This window comes from Xiphias gladius, chromosome 21, assembly GCF_016859285.1.
Source record: "Xiphias gladius isolate SHS-SW01 ecotype Sanya breed wild chromosome 21, ASM1685928v1, whole genome shotgun sequence".
Classification (NCBI taxonomy): domain Eukaryota; kingdom Metazoa; phylum Chordata; class Actinopteri; order Istiophoriformes; family Xiphiidae; genus Xiphias; species Xiphias gladius.
In genome coordinates, this window is record NC_053420.1 from 29,318,710 (window position 1) to 29,340,438 (window position 21,729).

The window sequence follows — 21,729 nt, forward strand, 5'->3', positions numbered from 1 at the left end:
CACAGACACACACACACACACACACACACACACACACACACACACACACACACACACACACACACACATGTGCACATAAAGCCTAGGCAGGTTGCCAGGACAACCCTAAACAGCAATAAAAGACACTGATGAACCCTTGATGAGACGCTTGCTGATTGGTTGAAGAAGAGAAGAAAGGGTCAGGGTGAGGAGAACCAACCAGCACTGTGAGCTGAATATTGGTGCAGGCCAATAATTTCAAAACAAAAGAAAAAAAAAAATAAGACAAGAAAAAATAAATACAAAAGTCCTGTTAATATAACAATGAATAATACAAAAAAAAAAAAAACATCATCCACCATCAAAAACTCATAGTGAAACTTGTAAAAATAGTGCTGTATTAGTGGAAAAGACTAGGACAGATGCAGGAATGAATTAATGATGACGATAGAAACACAGATCATTAATAGTTTATGATTACATATGTTCCCAAAAGTACAAATTGGTGCAACAAATTAGAGTGTTCAAATATCACATACAGGTTTTACATGAAAAAAAAAACATGCTTCGAGGCCCAACTTTTCTTAGATTCTTGTCATTAAAGAGCTGGGGACGTATGATTGCATATGCAGAGTGGTTTATACTGTATCAAAGAGAACTGTTCATTCAGCTGAAATGTCTGAATCAAATTTAACTTTACCAGTGCGACACAAACCTTATCAAATCAGAGTGCCATGGTCATTCTCTGTTTAATACAGATATCACTATTGGATGGGTGTTGTTGCTCTCCACCATGATGATTCAGCTGACAGTAACATCCTGGCAGAGATGTTGAAATGGAGCCTGGAAGCGATACCAGCGCCGCTACAGCGTTCAGCTCTGGCTCCATCAGCTCATAGTGCCACAGACCAGGCCGGGTGGGGAGCTACATGAAGCGATACAGCAATTATTAAGCCTGGCATACTGCTTTGAAGTGAGAACAGATAGAAATGCTTGTTTGTGAGTCATGAAAACGGCGGAGGAAAGTTTACAATACTGAACAGTGCACTGTGGGATAATGCTGCAGACCAGAACACAAAATCTCATCTCATTGTAAGTGTTATATGGCTGAACAAATTGATTGAAGCCCTGGACTAATGAATCTAAAGCAATATAGTGTTCAAGTAATTAAAACAGAATACTATAATGTTAGAATGTTTCAGTTAATGAATATGGACTGCATAGCTTGATGGGAATGTTAAAGGGGCACTCCAGCGTTTTACTTCCAGAAAGTTGAGGGATTTACAAGAGACAAATTTAAAAAAAAAAAAAGAACTATCAAAATCAAGCAGAGACAGTGATATCCTGTCTAAAGTAAAGACAAATGAAGGTTTTAGGTGGAAGTAGATAAGCCGCTATCCTTTGCTTGCAAAGAATATCTCTCTTTTAGTGCCAAGAAACCAGTCCAAGACATCCCATAGAACTGGTTATATTGTATGTTAAAAATGCAGTAATCAAATGGAATTAAAATAAAGCTTTTAATCTACAAAATTTAACCTTGTCAATGAAATTTTGTCTGATTTTAATAGATAGATAGACGTCTTCTCTGGGCTGTGCTGTTAAGGGTTGCACCAGCAACTAACTGACACTTTCGAAAAAACTGAAAGTAAATACCACAAGTCTCTGCTCAATGAAATCAAACCTCCGTTATACCTTGATTTTTATTAAATCCTCATGTTGTGATTGTATTCTGGGTGGCTTGCTGACAAAGGACCAACCAGAGACTGCTAAAGACCAAGCAATCTGGTTACACATGGCACGTGGTGAGTCGCCACTCCGCTGATATTCCACTTTTACAGTATAATGTTTCTGACTTGTATTAAAAGATGTATTCCTTCAGATTACGAAGGAATTTGATGATTCTGCTGCTTTTAGTTAGCTACTCAGTTTGATAGCCACACTGTGGAGATCGGCTAGAAATGGTACGTTAATATTATTTTTTCCCAAAGCCTGTGTGATAAACAGTTTAAGACTAGTGTTTAGAGACTGAATAAGTTTCACATTCACATAGACTACCTTCATCTCTTGAAGTTGGTGTCTCTTGACCATGATTAACTCTGCTTCCACTGTTGTATAAATGTGTTCATTTCCATTCTGCCACTTCAGTACTGGTGACAGTGCTTGAGAGTGCAAGACATAAATCAGCCACTGGATTCGTCTATAGTCTAAGGCCCCAAAACATTTCCCATAATTCAGCTCAATATTGTTAGAGCCTTTCTTTCTGGAAAATTCCCAAGTGTTTCAAACTTCATGCCCCCACTTTGTAACAGAAGCTTTCAGATAAGTTACTGGACGTAACTGGACGTAACTCCAGTTCTATGAGTACGTAGCCTCTAACAGGCTTCACTATTGGTTAATCTCCTTCTTTCCTCCTCCAATGCCGCTTTCTTTGCGTCACTGGGGAGAGCAGTGCGCACAATGCTGCAGAAAGGTGGAGGCTGAGGGCAGAACTGTAATGGGTAACCCATTCTCAGCATCCTGTCTAGCCAGTGAGGGAGCGGGTTACTTAGATGCACCCACTCTGGGTAGTGGTCAGTCAGTGGGAGTGCAGGGAGACTAACATAAGGAGAGAGGATAGGGCCACCCGCCCAGTCCCTCTCTTCATGGAGAGGGAGGCGTGGCAGGAAGGGCCGCGAATCCCTCTCAGCTCTGGGTGGCCTGCATCCCAAGCGTAAGAGTAAGATAACTGAGTCCAATCTAGCGGGCTCCGCCATTACCAGATAAAGCTGCTGGGCTGTGCTTTTCGTACTAAATGGGAGAATAGACTTACCCTTCCAATTCTCTGATGTAGTTGTCTCAGCCAGTCATCTCGCAGTGTCCTTGTCAACACCGCCATCTTTTGAAAGGCTCATACTGCGCATGCTCTGAGGGATAGTCGACATGGAAGCGACTGTTGCCAAGATAGAGGTGGAAATTTGCCACATTCTGTGGCTTTTCAATGCTGAAGCAGCTGAGAACAGGAGTAACCCGGGCGCCATGTTTAGGCAAAGGTGTAAATTCCCTCTTTTGCACATGCCCCGATATTGCATCATTTGTGATTGTCGGCAGGAAACATGGGAGCAGCCACGCTGTCAGAGCTGTGTCTGTCCCTAAGTTTAAAGGAGAAAAACATCTAGCTCTCTGTCCGAATCCTCATATAATCGGCTGAGAGCATGACTGGAACTTGACTTGACTGGACGCAACACCCCAGTGCAGATGTGGGCTCGTTATCATGTCCCGACATGGAAAAATTTGTATTTTTTCTCGGCATACACGGATGTCTAGCTTGCTCTGTGCATGGTACGGGAAGACAGCGCCTACTCCACCAATTGGACAGTGCCACCACCTGAGCGGCACTAGCGTAGCAGCGGTTGAGCATGGTGGCCGTCATTCTCTCTTTCGGATGGAAGTAACGGCCGACCGCTGGGCCTCAAGAGCGTTGAAGGGAGGAGGAAGACCCTGACTGCATCTTCTATGGTGGGGACACCCTTGTCCCACTGCTAGCCGTCAACGGTGTGGAATTGTCCGTGTGCCAGTGCCAGTGGCTTGGCTGACAAGGGTCAAAAATGGGCTCTATGGGAGGGCAGGACACCCTCGCTCTCTCTCTAGCACATCGCTGGGTAGCAGGGCCAGCAGTGAAACTATCCCAAGGGGCTTTCGGCATCTTGGGTGGAGGGACACTGGAGCCCATCGCCTTGGTGGCCGAGGTGAAGTGGGCTGGTGGGTCCTCTTGGAAAAACATTCCTCTTCCTTGTCATACTCATCCCAGGGCTTGGAACTGGCCTTGGAGGGAGCTGCTGGCGCCTCATTCAGCGGCACCAGGCTGGTGTGTGGAGGCAGCGGATGAACTTTGTGATCTGCTGCCATCATTCACATGCCTTCTGAGGGAGCGCGATACAGGCAGGACAGGAGTCAGCTTTGGCCTGATGATGCCAGCTGAGGCAGCAAAAGCAGTTGTCGTAGCCGTCGGAGGCTGCCAGTGGCGAGACACAGTTCAGGCAGGTCCTCGGTGTAGGCATCCTACAACACCGGAGGGTAGCAGAATCTTTGTAGGAGAAAAATCAGTTTTCAGAGTGGCTGATTGAAAAAGGGAGACAAGCAGCGTATGTTTTTATACAGGACGACAGTGTGCAGTCGCTACCCCTGATCTGCAGAGCTTTGAAGGGGGTTAATCAATTGTGAAGCCCGTTAAAGGTTGGAGAACGTACGAAATAGAATGACTAGTCTCCAAGCCCAGGGAAAGCTCCCTCTGGAGCATCGAAGACCGTAGACAACTGTTTTCATAGGCTGAATAGTACTCATGAAGACAAGCTGAACTACTGTGTAAATTCAGTGGAGTGTTCCTTTAAAAAGCATGCAGTTTCTCAACACAGATTGTTGTAATATAATGTTTTAAATGTATTGTCCACATTGACAGTTCAAATTTAAGCCGCAGTTAAGGACAGTGCAGTAAAAGTAATTTCCTTTTCCTTCATTCAGTGCCACAAGAGGACATGTTATGGACTTGGCCACACATGTTCCTCTTGCCTTATTAAAGACCAGTGTAAACACTTTCCTTTGTCTCACTGACAGTCTGAGGGGAGCATCCCACTCAGGGGGGCTAGTAGCACATTACTGAGCAGACGGTGCAACCAAATGGAGGCCATCTATCATGTGGTTTTCTAGAGCACAAGGTCTACATGCAGGCAGAGTGAGATGTCGTCCATGCTTGATCACCTCTTTACCCTGGGGTAGACAAAGGAAAAATCCCATGCTAGAATCTATCATTAATTACTGCTGCTTCATTCTTATTGTTTGAGCTCCAGTTTGGGAACTCCCATAGAGGATTCAGTCAAAAAAGATGATGGTAAAATCCCAGCATTTTAACTGAAAAAAATCACAGGTATGTCACATTGACACAACAAGCTGACGTCTTACAATTATAAAACTAACCAAGGATCTAAAGTAGGAGTTGTTTTGTTGGCTGTACCAGGTGCAGCCCTTCCTATACCCAGCTGTGGGCTTTGGCTAAATGAGCTGTAGGAAGGCATTATGGTAATAACTGCAGAATCAATTTGGCAACCGGGGAAGGATGAACTCTTCACTCCAGCTGAGCTTTGCAGACTATAACTGACTTAGGCCTGGGAATCAACATACCAAATGGTACAACTAGTACCTCCAGCAGGTCAGCGTCTAACAACTAGCATTATAAATGTACTATTAATTTTGTAATGAAGAAAAAGACTCTGAAGATACACTATACATTTAGGGAAACCACACAGTGTTCATGTGTAGTTCAGTGAGTAGTGCCGGGTGCCAAAGCCCCTATTAAGTTGACGGCAAATTCCAGTATTTGTCAAATCAGGTCTTGCTGTCAAAATTGAGTTTATTATGACTACTGCATATGATAACATTTTACTCACCCTGTCTGTTGTGGAGATTTACACACTCAAGCAAGAAGTATATCATTTGGGGTAAGAAACAAACAGTATCCTTGAGCTTTGCTTATTCTGTGTAGTCTGTTCTTCCAGGTCTCTATGGAACAGGTTATGTGGTTGAGGTCTGACCAGCTCTTGGCAACACCTGGAAGTTGCTCGATGTTTTCTGTCTCTTCCACAGTCTTCACCTCAAACAATTTAACATTCCTGAAACTCTTCCTGGTAAAGAAACTTTTCCTTTTGAAAGGTTTTTTTCTGAGTTCTTTTCTTATCCGAATCAAGGTTTTAATGTAATGGTTAAAAAAAAAAGTGAACATGAACTGCATCTCAAAGTTGGAAAGTGGACTCTAGTCGTCCGAATCAAAGTCGTATGTATAACTGGTTCATCCTCACCCCAACCTCCACCACTTTATTTTTCACTTTGCTTCATACTAGTAACCCTACTTGCTACTGAGTGTAATTCCTAGGAATATAGGACTGCATATGTGATAGGCTACAGATTGTAAAGAGCCAAAAATTGTGAATTTGGGCAATATAAATAAAATTGACTTGATTTTATTTGTTTATTCATTCAATTCCTATACACATACATGCACAGCATACATCCACACACACGTACTAAAAAACATACTGTATGTATACAACCACACATTATTTAAAACTGAAAGACAATAACACACCCAAGTGCTTAAACAACTTCAAATTCACGAGTAAACATAAACGAAAAAAAACAAACAAAACAAACAAACAAAATAATTAGGATAGTCTGATTTCCCCGTATTTTTTTGTAATTTTTGTTATCTTCCATGTACTTTTACTGGGTATAATAATCTGCATATATTGTAAACTTATACTATACATTGTTATAAGAAAGGCTTTCCTCGACTTGGTACAGAAAGTGGTCCTTGGGTTTTCCCTGTATCTCTTGTAGCAAAGCGCATAGCATAGAGGATCTGCTTGCATAGAATAATATCTACATTGACAAATAGCAGACTTTCCTTCTAAATCTGTTCATACTGCCAGGGCTAAGGGTTCATCTTACTGCTGCCATCTTTCTACAAATGTAAGTATTGTCGGTTTTGGAAGATATTTTGCATCTATTCACCCACTATACGCTACAATCTGAAATTGGGGCATCAGGATTTTATTCCAAGCTGCAGACTTGAGACACATTCCCTATTGTACGCAAGTGTGATGAAAACTCTACAGCCTCAGCATAAGTTATAACTGGCAATCACACACATCCACAGGAGACCCAGAGAGAAAATAAACAAGGAGTGAAAAAGTAACATTTTATTTGGAACCCTGCTGGGCCAATGAAATGGTTGTTAGGATGTTGCTGATGAGCACTTTGAGAGATTTCCCTCCAAAAAGCATACCTGAAGAAGTCGATATCGGAGAGAAGCTTACTTCAAGATAAGTCTGAAAGTTGGAAACATTTGTTGCATTTACTATGATCCTAAAAGATTCACTTCTAACTTTCAGCCATTCCCTATCTGATCCAGGGAAAGAAAATGGAGAATATAGCAGACGTAATGCTGTTCCTCCCATACATCATGCACCTACATGCTAGTCCTGTTTATAGAACATGTTTCCTTCCACTGCAGCAGGACCTGATTATTGGAAAAATACAGTGGTTTGTATTTTCTCGAGAAAACCAGCTGAGGCAACAAACCTCTGCCAGCAGCTGTACTGTTCTGCTGATTCAGTTGGCATAACAGATCCCATTATCTTGTTTATCCTCATGGAAATTTAACAGTTTACCATGTAACCTACATTTTCTCTACAGATTCAGGTCTCAGGCAGGCATCTGAAGAAACAAAGCTTGTGGGCGAGTTTAGAGGGAGTCAGAAATTTGCATGAAATGATCAAGATAAGAGTTTGGTGCTTTGTTTCCTCTGAATCTGAGGCTAAGCTTTATAGGGTGACTGAGGAAGTGTGAGAGTGAGGATGACACATTGGTGTCATTATCTGACGACCGTACCTCAACTCTGACCTGCTCTCCGCGGAGTTCATTAAAGCCCTTGCTCTCCTGCATCATATAGCGTTTACTGTCAGAGACAGGGTGTGTTCCCTGCTCACGTGCCGTGCCTGGACGCTGTGTTAATTCCCCACTAAGAATAAGGCCCTCTCCCTGCAGAGATGGCAGCGAGTTATGACCAGCCGGCACTGGTCTTAACATCACCTCTACAGTCTCAGAAAACCAATAAAGATGGCCCGCGGCGTCCCTGCTCGGCCCTAACAGCTCCCACGAGCCCACTGCTACCCAGGGAAATGCCATACGTGTAATTGCAGCTATTGTGAGGCCACCAGGAGCCAGCTGAGGTCTGAGCAGGAGTGATGAGTGGGAAGAGGAGGAGGTCCTGTACATTATGTCCTCAAGTTGCATACATTAGACAGTAATTGATGGCTATCTGCCTGGGCTTCGGCTCAGGCTGTGCCCGAAGGATTGAGCTCTTTTCATTAAGACTGATGTGACTGAAGACAGAGGCTTGCTACAAAGCTCTAGATAAACTCCTAACTGCTCTCTTTAGCCTGGCCTGATGCTCTGGGCCAAGGAAGTGTTGTCACATACTGAAAAGCTGTCACATAGGTGTACCCGTTACACATTTCATTCAGTGTAGACGGCAAAGTTCAACATCAACGCCCTGCAACTCAGTGTTGCCAATAATTTCATCCATGACTGTACTAGGAGACAGGGTCGAACTATTATATATGACTAAGAAAACAAGAAAATATTCAAATTTTACAAGCTGGAGCCAGTTAGTTTTTGCTTAATAAAATCATTTAAACAATTAATCAATTATCAAAATAGTTTCAAATTTATAACACTTTCATGATCAAGTAATCTGTGGGTTATTTTAACAGATCATACTCATTTAGTCAATTAAAGGTCAGAAAATTGTGACCTTCCCAGAGTCCAAAAGAACCACGTCCCAATAGCAGCTTCTGTCCAATCAATTGTCTAAAACTCCAAAGGATGAGTTGACCATACCAGAGAGAGGCAGCAAATCCTCACATCAGAGAATCTGGCACTCAAAATTGTTTCTGCACTTTTGCTTGACGCATGGCATAAAGGGTTTATTTTCTGTCAACTAACTAATCAATTAACTGCACACTCATTACACCACTGGTGCCTACGATTATGCTCTTTCTTCTGAAAGTTCAGTATCAGCCCAAATTATTCACAAGGTATGGAATAGAATTAAAGAAAGAAAACGATGCCTGTAAGTATACCAGTTGTATATACTATGCCATTAAAGAAAATGTTAATTTTATGTCACTAACTGAAAGTAGGTTCTCAGCGTTTCTTTTTTTAAAATTCTTCTCTATTCAACTTCGACATATTTACATATTTACGACCGAACTGAAAGTAAAATTAACTTATTAAAGGCCTTCCCTTTAATAAGCTAAGTTTGCTCTCAGTTTGTTTAAATTTTGCCATAATGGGGACGTAACTTTAAAATTGCATCTGTTTATGTTTTTGATCACATTAATTCAGGGCTCTATTAATAGTCTTTGAAAATGAATGAAGTGACAAATACAGTATATAAATAGTGCTGATGTTTTGGAGGTCTTTCAAATTGTTTTTTTTGCACCTTATCAAACTCCTATTCCTCTTACAACTTTAATGTTGCGTACCCACAGCAAGCTCCTCAGAGATCCATTTGATCAAGTATAATTTCTGTCCAACCCATTTCATGCTGATATATTTAGAAATGGCTCAGCTTTGTGTTTGTGAAAAACAAATAAGTCTCCATCCTGCCTACTTTACTGTTAATTTACACCACAAATAATAAAAGAAGACACAAATACAAAGCCATGAACTAAAGGAATGATGGAAAACAGAAAAAAGACTAAATTATTTATGATGGAAGGAGAATGTATTCCCCGAGACCGTCTTTTAATCAGCAACTGGACCACGGTCAACATGTTATATTTGAACCGTGCTAACAGTGTTACTGTCTGAGGTCGTCCTCAATCAGCCAGTCAGAGTTAGGGAGTGTTTGCAGCTTTCTTTCAGACGCTACTTATCTACATCAACCACTGCAGCCTTCCAGCCATCTGAGGATTAATCTGCTTTGAGGAGCGCATTAGTGAAGCCTTAGAGCTGTGCTCCCTCTAGTGGATTACCGCCCTAAAGACCAACGGTAGTGTGTAAACACATCAGCAGAGGTGTGGTCACACTAGGCAGTGTGCTACACATGAGGTGAGAGCTTGGTGCTAAATATCAGTGACAGACTGTGTTTAGTAATTCTCCATCAGAATGATCTTCAAATTGATGATTGCAATTGCTACTGTAACTGAGAGCAACTGATATAACAGTGGGTCGAGAGTATACTATAAACTGTATACAATAAATACTGTTAGTGGGGCATTATATGGGAAAAGTATTGCAAAGACATTTTCGTCACGGCTCCAACAGCCCCATTTCAGGGATCCGAGGCAAAACGATCGTTGTCTATTGTCTATTAAACTATTAATGTAAATGCGTTTTTGTAAAAACAAACAACCAAAATAAAAGAATATTAACTATCATCAGAGTTGTGTTACTCTCAAATATTTTGACCCATGGAGTACAGCTTTTCATATCATTGTACTTACAGTATCAACATATTATTATTTTGGAGTTACTTTCCTGACTGAAATTACTTACTCACTTAGACCACTTTTGTCTTGGCTTCGTAGAAGAACATAGAAAATGCCCCCCCTGAACATCTTTATGTTGTAAATGTTTACCTGGAGTACATCCCAATCCTCAAGATAAATCCGATTGTTATATGATTTCACTTAACACACAAAGAAAGCTGTTATACTGTCAGTCAGCAAAGGTATTCGCAGATCCTTTACTTTAGTAAAGGTAAAGAAGTATTATCAGTAAAATCCTGCAATAAAAAGTACTCATTATAAACCAAAATGGCTCCTGTCAGTGCAGCAGAATTATATATTTTATTGTGTTAATCATTACTGATAAATTAAAGTTCAATTGTAATTTGAATTCTTCTCACTATCGTGCAAGTAATATAAACTATAACAAAACTATATAGCAGAAGCTAGTTTACCTACCTCGCTGCTGTTAGCACTGTTTCCCCCTAGTCATGAAGCAACGTATGGACTGCTGACATCACAGACAGCGCTAAGCAACCGGTAACAACAACGTCACCCGCAGCTGGTTAACTGCCTGTTCAGTTGTTATACTTACTGTTGTAGTTTTCACATTTCTCTTATAAGTTCATTTTAGCTTTGCATGTAAAATCATAATTAAAGAAATGACAAGTAACTACAGCTTTTACATATATTTAGTGGTATAAACTGCAATATTTGCCTCTGAAATACAGTGGAATATTAGTATGTGGCAGCATTAATATGTATATTGAAGAACAGTATTTGAGTAAATCTACTTAGATTACTTTTCACCTCTGTATCTTATATAGTATATACAACTGGTATACTTACAGCCTGCATATCAAATTATTAAAATGCAGGTTAGGTTGAGGTTTCCTTTTTAAGGATGACAGGTTTTGTTCTTAGCTGAGATATAGAAGCCTCCCGGCATATTTCTCTATGTTTTTGTTGCCTCAGGCAGGCAGAACTGGAGCCTCACTGTTCTGATCCTGTCTTTGAAGTACTTTTGAGTGAAAAGTGTGTTAGGTGACGCCACAAACGAGATGAAAGGTGAAGCAAAATGTCAGTGGAACCACACTGTTCAACCTCTCATCTGTTGACTGTACCCAGCACAGCCTCTTCAAAACCAATAGAGAATATCATATTGTGACTGAGGATACAGAAATGAAGAGGGTTAACAAATCATTAATTAGGCCTGGTTTACAGTAGGTCTCACAGTAAGACCCATGCTGAGAAGAGACATAATTTTCTGACATGGATTCCTTTGAAATAGCACAAATCAAAAGACACAAGCGGGTTAAAAGAACAGCGAGGCTGTTATCTATCTCTATCACACTGCTGTTACATCAGTCATGTGTCTGAGCGCAATCCCCATACAACTGTGGCCAGAAAAAGTGCAGAGGTAGGAGGAGGCATGACATATTTTTGCTATGATGCCCCGACTGAGCTCAGCCATGTCCCACAGACACAAAATGCTCTTTACTAGTAAAGCCAAAACCCTCTCAGACCATACAAAACAAACTAAAGCACAGTGATTACACAGAGGACTGACACATTCTGAACATAAATCCCATTTGGGAGACACACACGCAAAAAAAATATCAGGTATTAAGTCACAGTAAAAATAAATGAGAAATTGGGTGGCCACAGTCTAATGATGACATATGACATATTTAAATGGCCATGGTTATGTTTATATAGCTGTAACTATTTCTTCAGACAGTGCAAATATCGTCAAAATACTATAATAAGGCAATGTGTCAGTATTTAATGTAAATACACAAACACACACGTGATAGGGGCAAATATAATTTTCATTCCATATTCTCAAGTTTCATTTGATATTCTCTGACCCAGGGGTAAAATCTTATTTTTGTCCCTGCCCACTTTTACAGTTTTAGTTTGATTACGCGTATCCTCTGAGTGTTCAGCTGATATTATAATTTAAAAAAAGCTCTGAGTTGATAAAAATGTTGATTTACTCAAAGGTTGCTAATGGTTGCCTTTATAAGACCCTACTGAATCAGCGAAGATGGAACTGCAACACCTCGGCTGGAAAAAGCAAGACCTGGGAGGGGAGCTCTCTGGGCACTTGGGTGAAGAGAGGGTTAGAGCTGTCAACTGATGACCACCTGGTGGTGAGTTGGATCAAATGGCAGGGAAGGCTGCCGGACAGACCTAGCAAACCCAAACGTGTAGTGAAGGTGAACTGAGAACTGGGGATACTGTTGACAGGCGGAAAAAGCACTTTTAGGTGCTCCTGAATCTGACTAACATGTCCTCTTTAGAGGAAGCAGAGTCTGAATACTCGGGGGAAGCCTCACCCAAATCCTTGGCAGATGTTGCTGAGTTGTGGATGAGATTCACCCTGAGATGCTGAAGGTTCTTGACATTGTTCGACTGTCTTGGCTGACACGCCTCTTCAGTGTCATGTGGGGGTCGGGGACAATATCTGTGATTGAGGTGGTGGTTCCCATTTTCAGAAAGGGGGACTGGAGGGTGTGCTCCCATTATCTGGGTGACACACTGCTCAGCCTCCCAGGGAATGTTTATTCTAGGGTGCTGGAAAGGAGGCTCTAACCAATAGTTGAACCTCAGATCCAGGACATGCAATGCGGATTCCGTCCTGGCCATGGAAAAGTGGACCAGCTCTTTACCGTTTCAGTGTTGCTGAGGGAGTCATGGGAGTTTGAGCATCCAGTCTACATGTGTTTTTTGGGGACTGGATGGTTGTACGGGGACCATTGATACAAGCCATCCAGTCCTTGTATAAACAAAGTGAGAGCTTTGTCTGTATTCTTGGCACAAAGTCAAACATGTTTTCAGTGGGTGTTTTACTCCACTAAGGTTGCTCCTCTCAGATCCTGTTTGTGATATTTATGGAAAGGATCTCAAGGCGGAGCTAGGGTGAGGAGAGTGTGCAGTTTGGGAACCCCAGATTCTTGTCTCTGCTTTTTGCAGATGATGAGGGATTGTTGGCTTCATCAGACCATGACCTTCAGTGCACACTGGAGCAGTTTGCAGCTGAGTGTGAAGTGGCCGTGATGAGAGTCAGTACCTCCAAGTCTGAAGCCCTGGTTCTCTGCCGGAAAACGGTGATGCTCCCTCCGAGTTGGGAGTGAGTTGCTGCCCCAGGGGTTTAAGTATCTCGGGATCTTGTTCACAACTGATGGTAAATGGAGCGTGATATGGACAGCTGGATTGGTGTGGCATCAGCGATAATATGGATGTTGTCCCGGACCGTTGTAGTGAAGAGGGAGCTGAACCAGAAAGCAAAGCTTTTGATTATCAGTTGATCTGTTCCAACCCTCACCTAGGGTCCTGAGCTCTGGATTGCGACTGAAAGAATGAGATCGCAGATCCAAGCGGCTGAAATGACTTTCCTCCATAGGTAACCCCGGAACTTGCTGGAGGGGTTACATATCCCAATTGGCTTGATAATGCCTCGGGATACCCCAGGAGGAGCTGGAAAACATTGCTAGGGAAATGGACAACTGGAATACCCTGCTTAGCCTGCTAAATAAGCGGAAGAAAATGGATGGACAGATTATCCTAAAAAAAATAAAAAGACGCTGGAGATGAACATAAATCAGCAAATAAAAGGTGCGAATAGAACATATTGAAAGTACCGATAAAAAGCAAGGATATTGCACTGATTATACTGCCTCTTTTACAGAATTTATTTTATTTATGAAGACATTGGTTATGATAACATAAACAACGTCATCATTATGTGTTATTTGCTATATAAATGTAGGAAACAGCAATCACACGTTTCTTTTTTATTCTTACTTTGTACATTTTAAATTGTCCTCCCATTTCGGAAACCAAATTTTGCCCCTCCTTAGACCTTAATTCTATACTCTTAACATTTGATTCAGTGTACACACACGCAAAAGAGACATACGGTTCAACCAACAACACAGTACATACAGTGCACATTTTTCTCATACCTTGTCTATTCATAGTTATGTATGCTTTTTTCAGCTACAGCTCACCACAGTACAATTCATGCAACTTTGTAAATAAAATCTAAATCTTGCTTTTGTGTTTTTTTTATGTAGTACGTTATTGGGTTTTCAGGGTTAGTCCCTTTAAGGCCACTGTACTTCTGGAGAAGCAGAAAATTCTGCATATATCAATCTGGGGCGGTCAACTACCTATGCTCCCACTCTCCATACAGATTTACTGGAATTTCTTTTAGGACATCGTGTTTTGTATGCAGAGCAAAGTTTTGGATCAGGCCTGCAGAAAACTGCCCTACAGCTACTGAGCAGCAGTAAGACAGCTATTTTTTTATATTCCTCCACATACTTGTGGATTTGAGGATATGAGTTATGAGTTTCTGTGCCAAAATATGTGAGTACGCAAGTGTGATTCTCCTTTTTTATGCTGACATAATCAATTTATTTCTGCAAGATTTTTGAGTTCGATAAGGAATTGAATCAGTTTTAATCTCAAAGACATCCTGGTTGCTCAGCAGGCAGAGCCAGTCCTCATATCATGCACTGAAAACTGGCTTTATCTCATCTCGTGTTATTTTTGCCACTCTCTGATGCATATACTATTTTAGAAATCAGGATCTGTAATGTTTACAATGACCCACTGTATCACTACTGAAGGAAAAAAAATTAAGCCCCAAGCTTGAGGTTAGCATGGCAATGGACTACAATGTAAAGCGGAGTTTAAACCCACACAGCAGCCATATTCACATCAATGCAGTTTTGCCTTTTTGAGATCACAGCCTTGCACAGCTGTAACCTCAGTGAGCAGCCAAGTTGGAAGTCCCAAATGTCAGGTTTTCCCCACTGGCACCTGAAAGCAGCATCACAGCCAGAAATCTAATCAAGCAGAGGCAAATCTTTCTGCCAAATATCACACAAATCTGTTTGTAACTTTTGAAGATAAAAGACAAACACAGAGGCAAACATGAGAACTTCCAGTCACCACCACAGAGGAAAATATGGGCCTGATCTCTGGCTGAGCTCCAGAGATCCAGTGAGGAGGTGGGAGAAACTTCCAGAAGGACAACCATCACTGCAAAACTCCACCGATCTGGGCTTTATGGCAGAGTGGCCAGACAGAAGCCTCTCTTCAGCGAAAGTTTGCAAAATAGTATCTTAAGGGACTCTCAGACTGTGGGAAAAAGCAAGATTGAACTGTTTGGCCTCAATTCTAAGCGTCATATCTGGAGGAAACCAGACATGACGCTTATAATTAGTTGTCCATCTGGAAGTTTCTCCCATCTCCACACAGGATATCTGGAGCTCAGCCAGAGTGACCATCTGTTTCTTGGTCACCTCTCTTACCGAGGCCCTTCTCCCCTGATTGCCCAGTTTGGCCGGGCAACCACTTCTAAGAAGAGTCCTGGTTGTTCCAAACTTCTTCCATTGAAGAATTATGGAGTCCATTGTGCTCTTGGGAACCTTCAATTCATTAGAATTTTTTTTGTAACCTTACCCAGATCTGTGCCTCAACACAATCCTGTCTCTGAGCTCCGCAGGCAGTTCCTCCGATATCATGGCTTGGTTTTTACTCCGATATGTATTGTCAGCTGTGAGACCTTATATAGACAGGTGTTTTTTCTTTCCAAATCATGTCCAGTCAATTTAATTTACCAGAGGTGGGCTCCAACCAAGGTGCAGATATATCTTAAAGATGATCAAGAGAAATGGAAGGTACCTGAGCTAAATTTCAAGTGTCACAGCAAAGGGTCTGAATACTTGTGTCACTGTGATATTACAGTTTTTCCTTTGAAATAAATTTGCAAAAAAGTCTAAAATTCTGTTTTTGCTTTGTCATTATGAAGTATACAAAACAACATTACAAAATGTGAAAAAAGTGAAGAGGGTCTAAATACTTTCCGAATGCACTGTATGTAGTCCAGCTCAGTCCAGGCTGCATTCTTGTCAGTGGTGGTGTTGTTCTGGTAAATGTGATGGTTGTGTAGTGTTTTCTCTTGTACTGTAATATACACAAAATGATAACTCTATTAATCTGTCTACACTGGGTGTTGTATTCATGAATAGTAAGGCATTAAAACACAGTCAGTCTTCAGTTCACTGAAGAATATAATGTTGATTTGAGGATTTGATCCTCCTTTTATGACACTATAACTTGGGTCATATTCTAAAAACACCTACCATTGGCATATGAAATTAAGTTTTGCTTTAGCACCAGCCGTTAATAATTGAGTTTCCCCTTATCTCCCTAAACTCATAATTATCTTCCGTCACCAATGCTCAGGTGACATCTTCAAATTGCTTGTTCTGTCTGATCAACAATCTACACATTCAAAGATATTCAATTTACATTTATATAAAAAAGAGAGGTGAGGTGAAATTGCATAATTGAGAAGACGAGACCAGTGAAAAATTTTCTACTTGAAATATTAATCAATTGCTAAAATTGTTGTTGATTAAATTTGCTGATGGACTAATCAGTAAACAAATGTATTGTCTCAGTACTACATATAAATAAGCATAATGTAAGTGTGATATCTAGCATCAGGGACTAGTGTTTGTCTGTCAAAAGAACAGAGTTATGATACTTCATGATGCTAACTGTCATTTGACCAAGCAGCCTGGTCTGTCTATGACAGTGAAATGCAATGATCAGCAAACTCATTACATTATCCCCTGCATGTAAGTACAGCCAACAAATGACAGCTCCAGCTTGACTGCACAGCCAACAGAAACTGGATCACTACAGAGATGTGTGTACAGGTACAGCTAGTGTATTTAGCGCAGCAGGACTAGCTGCCTGAATTTGCCTCAATGCAGATTTATGGAAAGGCGAGGCTCGTTTGATCTCTGATACTCTCGGCTCTGCTCCGCAGCACTGCCATGAAAGAGACTTTAGAATTAGATCAATTCAACACAAACAGTGGTGTCAGGAGAGCGAATAAAAAGCCTGTTCTATTTATGGCTTCTTCACGCACAATGACAACGCTAATATGAGGTTACTCTTAATTAGCTGGAGTGTCTCTACTCTTGTGTACCATCTGACAATTTCCAGCTGTAATTACTACTGCTTGCTAAAAACAGCCGTGTCCCCATGTGCTGCAGAGCTCTTATATCACCGTGGTCAACAGCAACAGTTTTACTGCTGCATACTAAATAAACACAGATCTCCCACTACAACACACTGAGGCTAAAACGCTGGGGCTAAATGTATCTATTTTTAGCTCTTCTAAGGCTCTTTGCAATTGTTATGTAGCATTCAAACAACCGTTACAGTGTTTAAGATTACATTAACAATAAGTTCATTTAAAAACTAAGTTCGAAGAAATGTACAAAGGTTGTTTGACACTGCCACAGTCACCTATCAGATGTACAGATGCACAGTGTGTAAGACATTAAACTTTAACTAGGAGGGCTCCCTAAATATTTTAGTGCCCCATTCATTATAGACAAGTGTGGATAAATCCATGGATAGATTTACTTTTGTGATAACAGTGGATGGGTAACAGTCTTGATACCTGAAAGTCCTGTAGTATGCTCTGTGGAAACATGCTGACAAAGACATTTCCTATACTGTAAAGTCGTATCAATCAATCTAGAACACAACGGTTGCAGCTCTAGCTGCTGTACTTGATATGGCTGACAAGAAGAGTGATATATGTGGCCCTATTAAGCTACTGTTTATTCACACACAGTTAAGACAGACAGTAAGATAAATGAGAGTGCCTTTATCAACCACATCCCCACCATTCACTATCTGAGAGCATAGATTCTCAATAATTAACAGCCGTTTGAGTCTAATTGTTAAGCACTTCTCTGAAGAGTCCTTACACATTAATTACTTCATCAATTTGTTTGGAAACATGTTGCCATATTATTTCTGCTTGCTCTGATTGAGTCAAAAGATAAAAGCGGACTCAATCCACGGACTCAATGGTGCACTTAAATGAAATAACCATGTAAGTGCACCACAGCACCACAAACCATTACATTATGTACACGCCAAAAGACTAAAAATACACCCAGTAAAGACTTTGCATCACAAATTAAAATTTACATCAGCAACGCTTACGTAACACCAGTCCATTTATTCAAGAAGTCTAGTTAAACCTACACTAATTGATATGTCTATATCAACAATAGATCAAATGACATATAGTGACAGTGTTATAGTGACAAACTACCACAGAATTCTTTTGCCAGCCGCAGTGGGCAGCTCAAGAAAAATCTCGAGGCCAAAGAGTCAGATATTTTTTTCTAGAGTTGGTGGAGATGAAAACAGAACTAAAAGGAGAGGAAAATCTGGACATACAGTATTGGTTGTGTGGCTAGAAACATTAATCAAAATGAATACTGGTGTTGCACTGTGCCTGGCCACAAAAGCAATTACAGAACAGTGGCAAATACTAAAACGCAGCAGTAGTCCTAGTAGAGAAGAATTTATAAAGACAGCAAACTGGCTCAGAAATATCTGTCTAAAGTTTGTTAACATTAGCTAATATTAGCCTCTATAAACTACTGGCCATACCAGACCAAGTAAGGCTGAAGCAACAACACCCCAGAGTGTAAAAGCTCAGTTAGAGTTGAGAGTTGAGTTGAGACATTAAACTGTGTTAAACTGAGGAGGACTGTTTAATTTCTTCTTTCAAAAGTTACATACTTTTGAAAGAAGAAACTTAATACAATACAAAAAATGTCACATTCATCATCAGGTTAGCTCATAAAATGTTACTGATTTGTTCATGTTTTTCTTCTTTTCTTCCTCCTTCCCTTGTTGTCTCTTCTTTCCCTCTGAAAGTCTGATTAACTTGAGATACAAGGTCCTCACTCAACAGCAAAACTTAACTAATCTTTTCTTTACTGAATTTTGACATGGGTATTTATACAGCTTGGTCTTTGCATGACGAAAAACTTTTTTACTTTTACTCACAGCAGTATTTGTAGAAACTAAATTTCCAGCTTTGGTGCCCTACAGTGGAAGCCTCAAAAAAGACACCACTGAGGATGGCAGATGCCAGATAGCAAATAGCAATACATGCCATCACCCCACAGCCCACCTCCTGAGAATCTGTTGTTCCCCAAGAAACTCAGATGAAAGCAACCATAGACACCAATAGGCTCTAACACTTCCATCAGTTGATGCTATGAACGATCATAAAGACAACAAGTCGTTACAGACCCAGGTATTTCCCACAGAGCTGGACGATCACAGAAACTCAGCAAGTGTATGGACACTCACTGAGCTTGTCAGGAGAGAAGAGAAGCCCCCAATCTGATTTCCACACTTCCTTGTGTCACTACAGATTGGATTAGGACTGGATTGCTCTGCCTAGCTAGTGCAAAATGGACGAGAAGCCGATTACAGCCACTTAAAGGTTCCCTAATTCTCCAAAGTCTTTTATTTGAAAGACTGGAGGAACAAATGTCGCAAAATCAAGGCTGGAACCACTGGTGGGTTCTGAAGTCAGTTTTCAGTCAAGGATATCAGTCAAGGGTACTGGGGCTGGTTTAAAACCATGTAAACATTCGACGATGATAACACCACTAGTTAGAAAAGAGCCATCAGCTTTGTAGTTGACCCATCAGCGACCCACCAGCGACCTTGAGCTTGGGTGACTGACGTGATCAGCCGTCGTAGGCGATCCCTGGCTCTGAACTGGCCCCGGCTTTGCGGCTGTGCCCAGACTGAGAGAGGGGAGGGGCTGGTTGGTAATATGATGAAAACCCTGCTTAGCGCAGGCAAGCCTTGGGTGGAACAGATGGAGGCTCCTTCTTTCTTATGCAATCCAGCATTAGTGAAGCAGAAAATATGACTTTTTATGTGACTCCCTGGATGTCAGATAAAATAAAGAGACTAATGAACATCCTGGGACGAACAGATGAGCTTTCTGGCCAGCCTGGTAGTGGGATTAAAAGGAGGTCAACAAGGCCCCCCAAAAATCCTGCTTCCTGGTACTGCTGAGACTGATTTGGCACATTTTAGTGAGCGTCACAACACAGTCATTTTAAATGATGTGCAACATATCACACACTGTAAGCCTGATGCATGAAACCACATTATAAATTCTCTAGTATAGTATGTGTCGAATCTGTCTTGAAGCTATGAATAATTCCAGGTTTTTTGCATATTTCAAATTAATATTGATCACCTTCTTAAATATTAGCATAGTGAAGCAGTGGTCATTAATCCATTATGTCAGTTGTTATACTATAAATTTGGCTTCTTTCTTTGTCCCTAACTGCTTCCTGCCTTGATCCCATTATTATAGCTTTCAAAAATTTGAATTTGCTTCTGTGTGTTTTTAGAGGAAGAAAACTATAACGTGGCTATGTGTATGCAACGAGGGTCACAACTATCAGGAAACGCTACAACTGAAAGTTCCAGATTGACAAAAACCGGGGAGACTAAACAGGCTGAGAGAAGAGGCCACAATAGTAATAACACTCTAGGAAAGGGTGAAAAAAAAGCCAGTTTTCTTGAGACCCCTTTCTAAAAATAGCTCCGCTGGTGTGACATCATCATTGCTACGCAAAGACCGTCCACCTTTACTACTGTCGGTGCAGCAAAAAAGACTGTGTGGAGTGCATTTTAGCCTATGGCTGCATCTGTGGTTGTTTGGGCTGACAACATGCACATACACAAAAAAATCTATGCACATGCAAATAGCAGTACACACAACAAGCTACTTTTCACTACACAGTTTCTATTATTAGGGTTTTTAAAAGCACTTTCCTCCATAACTGGATAGGAAATGAGAAAATAAACCTAAAATAAAATCAACATATGATTCTGGTTTTCCAAGAATAAGAACCCACACTCTCTTTGCACATGTTTTCTACATCCACTGAACATTTTCCACTATTACAGCACAAGTGTATGTACAAGAGTTGCGGGCAATTCTAACTCTCAGATTTCCTTGACCACCACCTCATTCCCAAAATCCCCCAGCATGCAACATTCACACAAGTACTCACAAGTGATTATGGCGTCTGTGAGTCATGGCAGAGCTGGGAGCCTCTGTGTCTGGTCTGGGGGCGCAGGAGAGCAAAGAGCTGAGGCACACACTGACTGGCATTCTAAAGCTCTCTTGGTCACCCATCAAACTCACACACATACATACACACACCCCCTGACTTGGCGTGCTGCTCATTCAAGCTTGGTCACAGTAGGGATGATGGCTCATGTACAGCAGTCTCATGATGTAACTGGTGCCGCACATCTCATTAGCAGAAGCCAAAGCACACACTCTTTACTGCATTTAACCTACTTAATCTATATATTTATGTACATAGACTAGTACTCTATTTCCCTTAAGTCTACTAATTCCTGTCTTTATCTTTACGGTCAATATCTGTTAGTGCTTTGGGGCACGACTATGTTGTACAACAACAGGGAATGAAAAGACTCACTTTGTACACTATGTTTATTTTTCATGTTCATTAGTTTTTGAAGCTCAATACAAATTTGATCATTTATATATATATATATATTTTTTTAAATGGCAGTTATTTGAAGCTTTAATGTGTGAGTAATTGGCACTGCTTTTATTGCACTGATTTTTTATGAATCAAATCCTTAAAGAAATATCAATGTGTCACGCCCGCACCATCAACCATGTGTCTGCTCTCATATGTGTTTGTATTTGCAAAGTGAGTGTGTTGACCAAGAAACGATAATCTCACTGTTGGACCTTAATAATATACTATGCAACAGCTCACTGTACTAC

The 21,729-nt window shown here is 41.0% G+C and overlaps 1 protein-coding gene across 3 annotated transcripts in view; it reads right to left on the reverse strand.

The window, feature by feature from the left end:
- iqsec1b (IQ motif and Sec7 domain ArfGEF 1b) overlaps positions 1-21,729 on the reverse strand; it is a 207,579-nt gene that overhangs the window by 74,035 nt on the left and 111,815 nt on the right. The gene's annotated exons all lie outside the window — the stretch shown is intronic.